The following is a 13,976-nucleotide window of genomic DNA, read 5'->3' as shown; positions in this document are numbered from 1 at the left end:
CGAGTGTGTGTGTGGGGGGGTGTTCGCGCGTGGGATCTTGACTGAGGGAGGGGGGGTGTTTTGCACGAGGGTTCGCGTGGTGGACTGCAAGCAGGGCTGCGCGGTGGGTGCTACCCGCCCAGTTTCATGGCGGGAGGTTGCCCCGAGTTTTTGTTGTGTGGGCTACTGCGGAGAAGTTTTTGCGTGGGGGATTTTGCATGCCTGGTTCCACGGGGCAAGGGGTGTTGCTCCATGCTCTAGTTAAAACCTGGATGGCAACAGGGTCAGCTCTGGGCCTTGGGCTGTCCCTGCCCTGTTTGTGTCTCCCCACCAATGGCTGCACAGGCCTTGCGGTTAAAATTGCAAAAAAAAAAAAAAAAAACAAAAACAAAAAGCCACAAATAAAAGGTGTAAAAACACCCCGAATAGGGAAACGTGCAGGGAACGATGAAACGCCAAAGCAAAACCTGTTGGGTCTGGCCAAATCTCAGTCTGGGCTGCCCACAGCCCCCCGTGGCAGAAGGAGAGGCCGTTGTTTCTGTTAATTTGCATTATTTTTTGTTAATATGCACGAGGGCAGCTTTGCAAACGTACAGGGTGTGTAGGGGAAGGTAGGTGAATGAGCAAACAGCTGTGTAATAGCATAATTCTTCAATTTTGAGGCACCTCTGTGTGGATATACGTGGGTTCTATACTTCTGGAAACATGGGAAACTTCCTTGGTGCTTAAATAATATTTCTATATTTAAAATACAGAATTCAGCGGCCGCAGACCGTGCCCATAAGTCACCAATATCCTTAATGTTCAGTCCAGGCTTTGCCAGGCTGGAAGTTTTAGTCCCTCCTAGACAAGTAATTCCAAATATTTATATGTTAATTCTTTTAACTTGGAGACACAAATAGCCGGAGATGTCCTGGCAACTCAGTGGCAGAACAAAAAAAAAAAAAAAAAAAAAAATCAACATGGGAATCTGCTGGTCTATTCTGCTTTGTGTAAACTGAGCAGAGAAAATATTTCCTGTTTCAGGCTCAAATAGTGAGAGTTCAGCCAGTCTGTTTCTCTGGTTATTTGAGAAGGGGTTAAAAATGGGGTCAAAAAGACTGACTCTTGCCAATTCCGTGCCGTATTTGGTCTGGAAGGTATTTTATTTTAGGGGGTCTTGAATACAAAGTCACCCATGGCTGTAGGAAAAATGAGGGGTGGTTTTGTTGGGGGGGGGGAACCTGGGGCAGAGCTGCTTGTGGCACCAAGGGCAGAGCATCGCTTTGGTCCAAAACTGAAATTGCTTTGTGATTCCTGACATTGCTTAAAAATAGACATTTGGAAATAAAAGTTTGTGGGGGGGGAGCTGAGGCAGGATTTGATACCGGCAATATTCTGCCAGTGCAGAATTGTACTTGGCGCGTGCCTCGCCTATATTGCGGGGTTTAAACCAAGTCTACAATTCTCCTGAATCGGTGTTACCCACATTTGTTTTAGAATTTGGTGTCTGCTTCTGGACAGCAGCAGGAAAAAAAAGAGTTTCAGGGTTGAACCTACAAAGTATCTCTAACGTTGCTGATTAGCCAGAAAAAAAATCTGTGTATTTGGTCGGATGATGCAGCGAGTCTGTGTCCTCGGGCGCTGGGCTCACGCCTCGTCCCGTGCCTGTTTGCCGTGAGAGTCCTGGTCCGAGCGGCGTGTCGTGAAGGCAATGGAAGAAAAATGGCAGAGTTAAGGAATAAAAGCAGAATTATGCCTTTTTTTTTTTTTTTTTTTCAGATCCAGTTGCTCTGTGTGATGCTGATGGAAATGTGCTCTCGGCGCTGTCGCTCTTGCTGGGGCTTTAAGATCTGACATAAGGTTGGTATTGATACCGGGACACTGAGTGAAAACAATCACTTAGGGCTAAAAAAATGCAGGAGACCAGTCCCAGCCCTCATCAGTTACTGTATAAATCTGCACAAATTCACCTTTAACAGGCCTCTGAAAAGGGGGTTGCAAACCCTGGAGCCGGTTACCTCCTCGCTGGCCCTGTGGAGGGCGGCTTCGAGCTGCTCTTCCGTAGTCGTGTGCGTTTTCGTGCGCGCCGCTGGTGGGTTTGGGGGGTGAAACCAGACCACTGTGGTGGCTTCTCTACGAGCGCTCGGCAAAAATCAGGATCGTCAACACCCAGAGCGAGAAACAAGCCCTTAAGGCCATCCCAGACCCTTTTATTTTTTGGCATCCATCAGGTCGCCGGGGGGCTGGATGCCCTTTCTGAGGCTGGACCGTGTTAAATGCATCCAAAAAAAGGTGGTTGCCCTCCCCTGCGGGCTAGCAGGGGGAGAGCAGAGTTGCCTCGACGCCTGCTCCAGGTCTTGCCCCCTCCCCGGCTCTCGCAAAGCCCCCGTGGGCTGCAGCTCCCCTGGGATTTGCACCCGGATCCTGGGAATCGCGCTAAGACCGGGCGCAGCACAATTTATTTCGCGGAGCGTTTGATAAGGTGCTGCTGGAAAACACCAGAGACCTTGAGGGACCTTCTGCTTGCTTCTCGCCTGAAGATAACTGGGAAAGGTTTTCAAAAGCGGAGGGAAATCCGCTTTGTGTTAAAGCAGCTTATCCCCTGGAGGTTTGCTGGGCGGCCGCTTGCAGAGCTGAGGGTCGGGCGGGCATTGCACGAGCAGTAAGAAAAAAAAAAAAAAAAGGGTAAATCTGGGAAAGCAACTTGGGAAAGCGTCCGGACGCAGTGCAGGGAGGATGGCTTCACCCCCGGCTTCGGATGCGGACTGAGGAAAAGCTCCCGGGTTTACCGTCGAAAGGACCCCGGGTGAGATTTTGGTTTTCCTATTAGAAACACAGGTGTGCCTTTCTACAGGAAAAGACTTAAAATAACATCTTAAATGCTTAATATTTTCACTAAGACAAGTGCGTTTGCTCACTCTTAGTATCATATGCAAGACTGCGGATCCTGTAACAGAAAACCTGGGTTTTTCCCCAGTTGGAGCTCCCCGGGCTGAACCCAGAGCATTGGGGATGGCCAAGGATGGTCTGGCTGGAGCAGAGCCCAGCAGCAGGAACTGGTGTTTGTGGGAAAATGCATTTAGTGTTGCAGGAAAAAAAGAGCATTTATAAACTAAAGAGATTTTGATGAATAATATCAGCTTTAGGCAAAGCAGTAAGGTCATTTCCAGCTATACATCGTTAGTTGTAATTAGGTCAGGACATACCTTATCCTGAACACTGAATATAATTTTTGGCTCTTCCTTCTGGTCTTGAAGTGAGCTATAAAGCTAAGCTGGGTTTGGACAATAAACTTGGGGTACTCTGTATGTCTTCACATTAAATAACTTTGTGTGGTTGGGTTTGTCTCACACTTCTAGAAAGGGTTTGTGGTTTTCCATCCCTGGGTGTCAGGAACACCACCATTGAGTAGTGATGCCAGTAATTATTTAGTAATATATTTTAATGAGTAAACAGCATATTATAAGCCTCATGCGTGTGTTTTGCTTTCCCTTAATTTTTTCTTCATTGCAGGATTGCAAATCTCAACGCTGTGTGTTCAGACATTATTTTCCAGAGCTCTTCTAGGCAAAGCTCAGCATTTTTTCTCAACTTTTATAGCAGCGAGGAGCCAGGAGGTGGCACTGGCTGGCAGCACGTTCAGACCTCGCTCCCTTCAGCAGCTCCTGGCCCTGTTTCGGAGCCTTTTGGCTTCCCTAGAAAATAAACTATCTCTACTTTCCAAGGTTGGGAGCCTGGATAACCCCGCAAGCCGGGGTGTGAGGTGGCAGGGACTGGTCGGTGACGGCACCGTCCGCGGCACCGCTGCTCTGTGGGTGTCGAGGAGATGGGTGGGTTTGGGCTGTACGTGCTCCGGCAGACCGGGGAATGTCTCCCGGGGGCTCTGGAGGTGTGCCCGGGGGAGTTTGGAGCTCTGCAGCCCCGGGGGTTGTGCGGCCGCGACCACCATGAGCTCTGCCTGTTGGGTTGACTCAACCTCCGTTGACTTGCAGGAGCTCCAAGACTACGTGAGTGCACCTGGATCAGGTTTGATGCTCTTCCTTCCCCATAACTCTTCCAAAGAAAAGCAGTGTAGACACACAGAGTGTGGGATTGCATATTTTTCCCCGGTTGGGCCAAGAGGAGCCTTCTAAACTCCCAACTTCTTGACCAAAAAAACCCTCTTTCTGGCACAGTCTCTTCTCCCTGGGGAGCTGGTGGGGGTTGTATTGGTTGGAGGGGCTGGTTTTTGTCCAACTTCTCATTGCACTTCAGATTTTGCTGGTGTTTCTAGAAAACCAATAGTATTAAGAGCAATTCTGAAAAAAAAAAAAAAGCCTAAGTGGAAAAGTTCTGCCTGCAATTCCTAGGTAGCTATTAGCTTGTGTTTTATGGGTTTAGATGCTTAAACAGGTTCTTTTGATGGGACGGTCACTGTACAAGTTTCTTGCATTTGTTATCCCTGTTCCTCTGGTTGATGATGTGGAGGGTTTGTCCCAAAACAGCCTCATTTAAGGTGGTGGCTTGGGAAGATGGGACATGGCAAAATCTGCATCCAGTCCCCAGGGTGCTGAGGTTTTCTTGGGGAATTGGGGCAGAAGGAACCCAGCTCAGGGGTGGATGGGGCTGGAGTTCTTGTGCTTTCCTGGAGGGAGTTGGTGGCTTCATGCTAGAGACTGAATCCTGATTGTTAGTAATTTTATTGGCAGGAGTTCATATTTACAATAGAATAATAGGAAATAGGAAAGAACCTAGTCATTACAAAGCACTTAAGTGTTTGCACAACTTTTATGGCTTGGGACAGCACCATCCATCTATTGAAAACTTTGTACATGAAGTCACAACTGTACTAAAAACAGAAGTGACCGCTTTGTTCAGAGGATGTAATTTCCAACGCGGTGACGATATGCTTTTCTTCATCAAAGCCATCATGTCTGAAACGAGGGGAAAAGGTGAGGAAGTGGTTGCCACGTCCTCCTATTGTGTTTCAAGACGCGCTTGTGGCGGGACGGGGATTTCATGTGCACCTGGGATGTTAGTGAGCTTCAGGCTCTGGAAAAAAAAAAAAAAAAAAGGGATTTGGGTGGTTGAGCAGCAGAAGTGCCGGGGGCCTAGACCCAGTTTGGGCCAGGGGGTACCAAAGGGGTGTTCACACTCTTGAAGCTCCCCCTGAAGCCTGAAAGCAAAGAGGTCACTTGGGTGCTTTGGAAAAATACCCTAAAATGCCTTTTCCAAGTCACGAGTAGCAATTAAAGTTTCTTTGATAGTCCCTAGCATTGCGGCTGGATGCCCAAAATGTTGAATTTTTTTTTTTTTAATTATTTTGAAAAGTTGCCACAAAGCACTGCTTGCTGCTGCTTTAGAAAGGGATGAATTTTGCTGGCTTAAAGACATGCTTTTAGTGAGTGCTTAAATCCTACAGGGCTTTAGTACCTTCTGAGGAGGAGCACCGGGAGTCATAGCAGGAAACCCAGGAGGCTGAGGAGGATGACGAGGGGGAGGTGACACTGGAGGGGTGATCCCGTCGACTCCTGAAACACCTGGCAAGTCGACGAAAATAAATTGGTCAAGAATTGCTTCTTTTTAATGTGCTAAAACCCAGTGGCAGAGCTCGTGTCCTGACGAGCTCCTCTGCCTTCCCACCTATCCCTGGTGACTTCTCCGCGGGGGAGAAGCCACCGCAGTGCCCTGGAGCATCCTTATCCGTATCCATCGCTGAAACCTGGGGGGTGGCATCCTCTTTTGCAAATCCCTTCCCTAAAGTCCTGATGGTGCTTGGGTAGATGTATAGGAAAAGGAATAACCTATGATGCCACAACACAGAATTAATTTGTATCCAGAGGGATCCCTCATTGGGACGGATCTGATAATATTTAATTAGGGAAACTGGGAATTTCCCTTTCTCTAACCTTCAGTGCAAAATAGCAAAATAAATCCATGGCAGTCTAATCACAGCTATTGCATGCCCAAACTCATTTGAGTTGTTCAGTGACTTAAAATCAATGTTTTAAATCCATTTATTTCTTGCAACAGTGGTTTCATCAAGGAAACCCCCCCTTTTTTGGGGAAACACAAAGAGAAAGTCCGACTCACCTCATAGGAGTACATGGTGGGTATTAATGTGGTGTTGTCAGCATAATAGTCTACTGTTGCATATAAGTAGTCACCTGGAATGAAAGCATTGTTCTGATGAGTCTGTATTAATACTTAGTGTAACCAAGCAGGCGTCTTACCCACTCAAGCCATTATAGTACCACTGAGCATCGATTCCAGAGGTTGGAAATGAATTTTAGAGGCTCCCTGGGTTGGGGCCGAGTTTGCTTGCGAGGTGCAGGAGCCTGTTACTGCTGCAGAGATCAAAGCCAATCTCTGCCCAGGAGCAGCTGTTGGGGTTCTCTCTGACTCTTAGGCCAACTCAAAAACCTTTTTAGCTCAACGAGGTGCAACTTGAGGTGGTAACCGGAACAACCAGGGGCAGAACCACTCCAGAAAAACTCTGCTTTTAATGTTGGTTTAGGTTTTACACCACCCTTGTCCAATCACTTAATTTATGGTGGTCAGACCCATTCAGCGTTAGGGCACGTATTTCCTACAGGCGATTCACATTTATGTCGGAGGTTCCTGAGGTAAATGTTTCCATCTGAGAGAGTCTCCAGAAGCTCCTTTTCAAGTCGGTGGAGATACTGGGTACCAGTTTCTCTCCACTGACACTGAAGGGGGTCGGGGGTACCTGTGCTCTGGGCACATCACCCAGCGTTAGGTGAGATGAGTCCCACCTGTATGTCATGACATTGTTCTTGCTCATCTTTTCCCTTCTGAATAGCCAAATTAATTCAAATTAATCTGAATAACTCGGAAAAACACACTGCTGCTGCTTTGTCTGAGCACCCGTGGTGGCTGTAACCAGCCACGCGAATGAATCCCCACGCAGCCACGATTCAGCGAGCCTCTTGCTTCGTGGAAGCAGCATCTCCCCAGACCTCAGCTCCGTTTTCCTACGGGTATTTCTGCAAAGCTCCAATGCCGCGAGGACCTTGGGCCACAGCAGCCCTTCAGTTTCCTTCCGCTGTCCGAGGCAGCCTTGAGCTTTTAGCTTAAATTAAAGATTGAGGGTGCCGAGGTCTGTGCCAGTGGCAACAGAGGGGGGTGGGATGGGCTCAGTGTCCCTTGGGGGTTACTTATAATTGCAGAGGACTTGATTCAGTGGCTTCTCGGTGCCTTTGCATTGATTCATGTGGGAAAGCCTCATCTTGCCTGGCAGAGGCTGGATGGAGACCTCCCAGCATCCTTTCCAACCCCAGTTATTCCAGCTTGCTCACGCAGCCTGCATAAAATGATCAAAAAAAAAACCCCAGAAAAAGAATTTCTCACTGAAATGAGATGCGTAGTCGTATAAAAACTCTGTTATCTCCTCTTCTTCTCCTATCTCAGCATTCCCTAAAAACAAACAAAAAATGAACAGTTCATCATCTGGCACCGTCAGCAGAGACTCGCATCAAGCCGGTTGGATTTGGTTTCACACGGGTAGTTCCATTGATTTATTGGCACTTTGTGCAAAAGCTGTTCCCTGGTGGGAGTAATGGATTTGCAATCCGGCCCCTAATTAAATCAGGGATTTCACAGCAACAGGTATCGTGTTGCAGACCGGACCAGAGCTTGTCCCAGGTGGGTTTTTTCCCTTTCTTTTGAGTGCAGATGTACCGGGGGAAGGAGATGCAGTAATGCAGCCCTCCAACCGTGCTCCTGCACCCCAGATTTATTTTGGGGTGGATCTCAAAGCTTTGCTTCGTGCATTTTGAGCCGCTGCTCAGCCACCGCCCCGGCTGCTCTATTCCTCACGTGCCTTTTGCTGTGAAACCACTGAAAGCTCCCAAAGAAGACTCGTGTTTCCTTAGGGCTGAGCCACTATAAATAGATTTCTGTATCGTGTGATGTTGTCAAGGTCTTATCAAGTTACTCGTTTCCCTTTTCCAAATACAGTGTTCAATGTGGGGGGGGGGGGGGGTTGGGGTGTCTTATAAAGGAGACTAATTGGGAATATTAATATTATAATACTTGCATGCTCATACAATAATATAAGATGCACAATAATATAATAGGCTACTTGTACAACAATATAAGAATTTTATAATATCGATATTTTAATACTCATATATACTCAGATAATATCAATTATAATCCTGATGTAAGTTCTACTATTAATAACTTTAATGATGCCATTAGTTGTGCGTGGGGCCAGCCGTAGCTCCAGGTACCCCTCTCTCAAACTTCCCACCACTTCCTAACGTAGCCCCGAGTTTCTCGGCGCTGGCAGCGGGCTGAGCGGGAAGCCCAGATCCCAAAACTCTCCTCGTTAGGAAATCATCTGAAAAGAGTGACCCAGCCTAAAGATTCCTGGGCAGGCACCAAAGCCCTGGGGAAGGAGCCTGGGCTTTGCGGGACGCGACGCGGCGCAGCCTCATCCATCGCGGTGGGAAACGCCTCGACCCGTCTTATCCCCATCCCGAGTTTTTGGGGGAAACTGGGATCAAAATGGGGAGCTGCAGGGCGGAGTGTGCGCCCAGGCACCCCCACACCTTCCCTGGCTCGCCCTTCGAAAATGCTCTGTCCTTTTTGGCTCTGGCGGCGTAAACTCTGGGGCACATTATCCCACGCACGAAGCTTCCTGAGAAAGTTATTCAGAGTTGGCCGTTGTATTTACACTGGAGCCACGCTAAGAATAACAGCAGAGTTGGATTGCCACAAAGAGCTTCCATCTGGAAATTCCCCCCCCCTGCCCCCCGCAGCCGCGTTTAACCCCTCGCGTGATGTTTTGCGTTTGGCTTCGTTCCTCCAGCACGGGTAGAGGAGGAGGAAGGCTCCGGGCGGGCGGCGGGCACGGTGGAGCCGCAGGCAGCCACCGGTTCCCATTTCCCCCCCTCGGCTGGGGCTGCCTGCCCTCTCATGTTCCCAGAAGCGTTCCCTCATTGCACACGTGCTCGGCAATATTTAGCTTCAGATTCCTGCTTCGAGCTGCCGCTCGTCTTTCCCAGGCGCTGCCAGCGCTGTGGTTTTCCTCCCTCAATTGCCCCAACTTTGGTCTCCCCACATCTCTTAAGTGCCCAGCTAACACTTCAGGAAATCCTGTTTGGGTTCGGTTTGTTTTTTCTTTTTTTCCCCCCCCTTGCCTATATCTATCTCCCTTAATAGCTCCCAGCTGTATAATGCAAATTATTTTGAATGCAATATGGAAAACATTAATTATCAGACTCTACTCTCCCAAGCACAGGCTGTATTCTGCAAGCACACACTTTATTGCAACTTTTAGTAATTGCATCATTTTCCCCTGTTGTTTTTTTGTTGCTCTCTGTCACCAAGCAAACACCCCAAGACCTTTCAACCCCTGAGACATCACCCCACATGCTGTGCAGAAGCACAGAAATCAGCCAAGCCCAGCACTTAGCAGTGTGATAAAATTAAATTGCAAGCCGGAAAACCAGAGAAACATATTTACCCAGCAAAAAATGAAGGACCAAGAGTGCTGCAGTTAAAAAGTTTGTCATCCTATGTCTCGGTGTCGTCTGCTGGTGCGGCTCAGCGCTGCTGCTCGGGAATTACTTGAGTCGTCCCCGAGGAGGCAGGAAATGACTCTTGCGAGGGCTGGACCGAGCAGCCTCCGCGCTCAAAGATTTTTCTGCAATTTGCCGAGCGGTGCCGGTGTCAGGCTGGGCTAGCGGTTGTCCTCTGTGGGCAAGGAGATGTGCGATGCCCGTGATACCGCTCCAGCGATGGAGGATATTTTCCCTCTGCAAAGACTTTTCCGATGGCTGAGTTGCAAATCATGGGAAGCTGTTCCCCGGGGAGGGTGAGTGCGGCTGGATGAGCTCGCAAATCGAGGGAGGATGGTTTTGATTACGTTAGAATGGATTATAACAGGAGTTATTCACAGCAAAGCCTTCTTGTAGAAAAGGCGGTGATTAAGAGGCAAAGGCAGAAATGATGACTGGGAGCCAGATTCAGTTTCTGACTTCCCTTAAACTCTTGGGGGATTTTTTTCTTGGCTTCGTTTCACCTTCCCATGCCTCAGTTTCTCCACCTATAAGAGGAAATGCGAACGGTCATGGGCTTATTTTATATTATAGCAGATAGAAGTGCCCCAGCTCGGGGTGCTTTAGGAGCCACACTCGGTGTTTAGGGTCGCTCCTGTTGCTGCATCCGCAGGGTGTGGTGCCTTGGTACGTGCTGGCATCAGCTGCGTATTTTCCTTTCCCCTCTAACAATAAAAACAAAATAGGAAAACATTTATTGGAAGATGAATGGGGGAGGAAAACAAAATCCAGCTCTTCTGCTGTAAGGAACTGAAGGAATTAATGCCTTGAGCGCTCATCGACACAGAAAGCCTCAACGACAAACTGTGGCCTGTGTGATCTGACCAAGGAACGCCGCCCACGGAGGCACCGGGTGTGTCGAAGGGCTCACGTCCCCGCGCCCTCGCGGCTCCCGTGCCAAAATCCTTCATATCACAAAGTACCCTCGAAGGGAGGAGACGCCGACTGAGGGAAACCAGATGTTCGGGGTAAAAGACTGATAAGAGACATAAATAACTGGCACCTGATGGACCTAAGCAAAAACTGAGGAAAAATTAAAGGGGGGGTGGGGGTGGGGGGGTGGGTGTGTGTGAGCACGACCACCGACTCAATTGACAAGGGGGTTGATGCACCCTGTTGCCCCTCAACGCATGCGCAGAGCTCGTGCTCCACCTTCCCCTCGTCTCTCATGGAAATGGGATCGTGGGATTTGCTGGGGTTGCACCCCCCACCCAGGATTTCTGGACCTGAGACAATGCTGGAACCTGGGGTGGGGAACCAGACTCTTTTCCTCTCCTTTCCATTTCTTTCTTTTCTTTTCTTTATTACAGATTTATCAGTAAGAGACTACATTGCTTACTATCCTTTTCCAAGTTTAAGTTGTTTCTACCCCAAGGAAAACATCTGAACCGTTCGTTTGGTGCTGTTTCACCTTAATTTAACCCGAGGGGATTGCAGAACTTTTACAGCTCCCTGGGCTCCCAGTCTGGGTCGGAACATCTGCTTTTGGGAAAAGCTGGTGGCGGTGCAGAGGGCCTTCTCTGATATCACGTGATGCTGGTGGAAACTGGTGTTAACTGGGGTGTGAAGCAAAAGAGGAATAGAAAGAGCAGGAGGTAAATTAGGTGTGACCAGGCTGGTGTAAAATCAGTCCCCGAGCAGCGTGTGGCGGGGGCTGCTCGCCACCGCGGGTTTGCTGCACACCCCGGGGTGTGCAGAGGTGGCTGTTTACTTTATTGTTTATGCAGCAATAAAAATCAGTTTTTGTGGGAACCAAAAAAAAACACATCACCCAACACAGTTTCCTCTCCCAGGCGGTCTCTAGAGCCTGATGGCTGGCCGTACGTTTTGGGGGCTCTTTGCTCTGGTGTAGGAGATGGATGCTAGCAAGTGGAGAGAAAGCAAGGTAAGGCTTAGAAGGTAAGAGAGGGGCTGTATTTTGAGATCTGATGAGAAGAAATTCACAACCGGGAAGATTCACCTGGAAAGAGAACCCTTGCCAGCCAGGAGGGTGGTTGAACATGGGAGAACCTTGGGAGGAGGTGCAGACCCTGCTCTCGCCTTGTCTTTAGCCACCTGCCCTCGAGGCACGTTCTCCCCATCTTAAAAAATCTTTTCCCAGCCCTACGTTTCAGTTTTGTCCAGCAAAATGCCTGGAGGAGGATGCTCCCCCTCCGCGGACCCAGGGGCTGCGCCCGCCCCCGCCTCCCGCGGTGGGTGCCTGCCCCCACGGGATGTGGGCTCGGGAGTTTCCTCTCGCAGATGAGAAAACGGAAGCGAATTTTTCAGTGGGGTGAGGGAGTTTAATGGCAAACAGCTGTGCTGAGCTGAGACTAAGGGGGGGGCACGGGCTGCAGGCGGGGATGGAAAACCACTGGCTGCGGTGGGACGGGTGCGGGCATCCACGGGGCAAGCAGCCGGGCAGCAGCAGGGAACGTTCTCATCCTTGTGCTGCTCATTTTTAAGCCACGGATGTCTACCAATTTTAATCCAAGAATATCTACTAATTTTAAACCAAGGATTCCCATCGATTTCGAAGCCAAGGATCCCCGATGATTTGAAGCCAAGGATCCCCGACGATTTTAAGCCAAGGATCCCCGACGATTTTTAAGCCAAGGATTCCTATCGATCTTAAGCCAAGGATACCTATCAATTTTAAGCCAAGGATGCCTATCAATTTTAAGCCGAGGATTTCCAAAGGCAGATTTTTTTTCAGCTAAGAGAGGACCCAACCGAAGAGCTTTCCAACTGCCTCCTAAAAATAGTTTGCAGCCTCCTGGGGCTTTTCCCCTCCGTAGGGAGATGCTTGGCAAAGGGTTAAGCGCAAGAGGAATGCTGAGCGGCGGAGCAGGCAGGAAGTGAATATCTCCAAAACTCTCCCCTCGACCCACAAAACTAACATCAAAACTCAATATCTCAACCCAAGCAGAAATCTGATCTTGTTGGGACAAATCCCTCCGGGGCTGGGGCTGCTGGCTCAGCCCGGAGGCGCTTGGGTAGCGTGGGGAGATGTCGAGCTGTGAAAGAGTTAAAATATTGTGGTTATAAAGTGATGAGGAGGGAAGGGGCAAGGAAGGTTTACGAGGGGGGTGGCGGCTTTTATTAGAGGAATGGATGGGGTTGGACAGACAAAGTTCTTGGCGTGCCGGTTTGGAGTCTGAATTGAAAGGGATTTGCTGGCTTGGGGCTGAGAACAGCTCCTCGTGGTTGGGTGCGATGATGCAAAACTTGAAAAAACTTGGAAAAGAAAAATATATAGTACCTGCAGCGTGGAGATGGGGCTGAGAGAGCTGGATGAAACGCGTTAGAAGGGGGCAAAAGCGGGGGAAACAAACCCTTTGCCCCAACCTCTGCCACTCTCTCACGGCTGCGAACCCACCGGTGCCCGGCTCGAGCATCCTCACGGCGTGAGGGACGCTCCTGGGGGGCTGGGGACCACTGGGAAAGGCTGGGGCACGTTCTGCATCGTATTGCTGGCTGGAAAAAGAAAGCGTTCTATTTTTGTTCCCTTTTTTTTTTTTTTTTTTTTTTTCCCTCTTACATTTGTTCTTACTCGCTTTTCATGTCTTGCAACACAGAGCGAAAACATGACCCAAAGAGCAGCCAAAAAAGCAGTGAAACCATCTTTTCCATCTCCAATCCCATGCTCCTTTCCCAAAACCTAATTCCTATTTTGCACAATCTCTGTACTTTTATGTACTTTTTTTTTTTTTTTTTTTTGGGTCGTTGTTCAGGTTTTTTAATTATTAAAGTTTACGTGCTGAAATCAAACCATAAAAGGTTGAGCAGTGTGGGAGTGATGCCTTTCACATGGGAAAACTTGACGTGCAATCCAAAAAAAAAAAAAAAAAAAAAAAAATGGATTTTGGGAAAGGTCTGGCAAAGCTGGCTCATGGTGCCGAGGGTGCTGCATCCCAGGGATGCTCCGAGCATCCCGGCGAGCTGCGTTGCGGGGCTCACACCCTGCGCCCGGGTTTCACGTTTTGAGGACGAAGGTGGGGATGAGCTCACCGCCGTCCCCCGCTCTCGGATGCAGCGAGTCATTTCCCAGCTTTAAGAGGCGGAAACAAAACTGGAAGGGAAATTAAAAAACTCCAGCCGGTCAATAAAACTCTCCCCTTAACAATGAGTGGAGCCCGAGCAGATGACATTAGCAGGATTCCTGCGGAAGTCGCTGGAGGGGACATTGTTTGGTGGTTCTGCTGGAGGAGACGAGGAGATGGGGGAAGGAACCCCCAAATCCATCCCCCCCAGCACCGGCTGCCGCGGGGGTTTTCCCGCTCCCGGAGGGGCCGCGTGCGGCCGAGAGGTAGGTGGGACGAGCTGCCCTCCCCGCGGGGGTCTGCCGGGGAGTGGGGGGCTTCGCTGCCAGCCGGGCTCTTCGCGGGAGTTGTCTACTCTAAATAAACCTTTCCTGCCCTTCCCCGAGCTTTGGTAACTGCGGCCGACCGGGGCGCGCGGCTCTGCCGG

The 13,976-nt window shown here is 49.4% G+C and overlaps 1 long non-coding RNA gene across 1 annotated transcript; it reads left to right on the top strand.

Moving 5' to 3' along the window:
- Positions 1 to 42: 42 nt before the first annotated feature.
- LOC116962703 lies at positions 43 to 4,505 on the top strand. Its single transcript, XR_004407738.2, has 3 exons — positions 43 to 1,821; positions 1,941 to 2,767; positions 3,475 to 4,505. It is a non-coding gene; the product is annotated as an uncharacterized LOC116962703 (long non-coding RNA).
- Positions 4,506 to 13,976: the final 9,471 nt, after the last annotated feature.

This window comes from Tyto alba, unplaced genomic scaffold (assembly GCF_018691265.1).
Source record: "Tyto alba isolate M040663 unplaced genomic scaffold, T.alba_DEE_v4.0 Super-Scaffold_8, whole genome shotgun sequence".
Lineage (NCBI taxonomy): Eukaryota > Metazoa > Chordata > Aves > Strigiformes > Tytonidae > Tyto > Tyto alba.
Note: the sequence above shows the minus strand (reverse complement) of the source record. Positions and strands in the feature narration are given on the sequence as shown.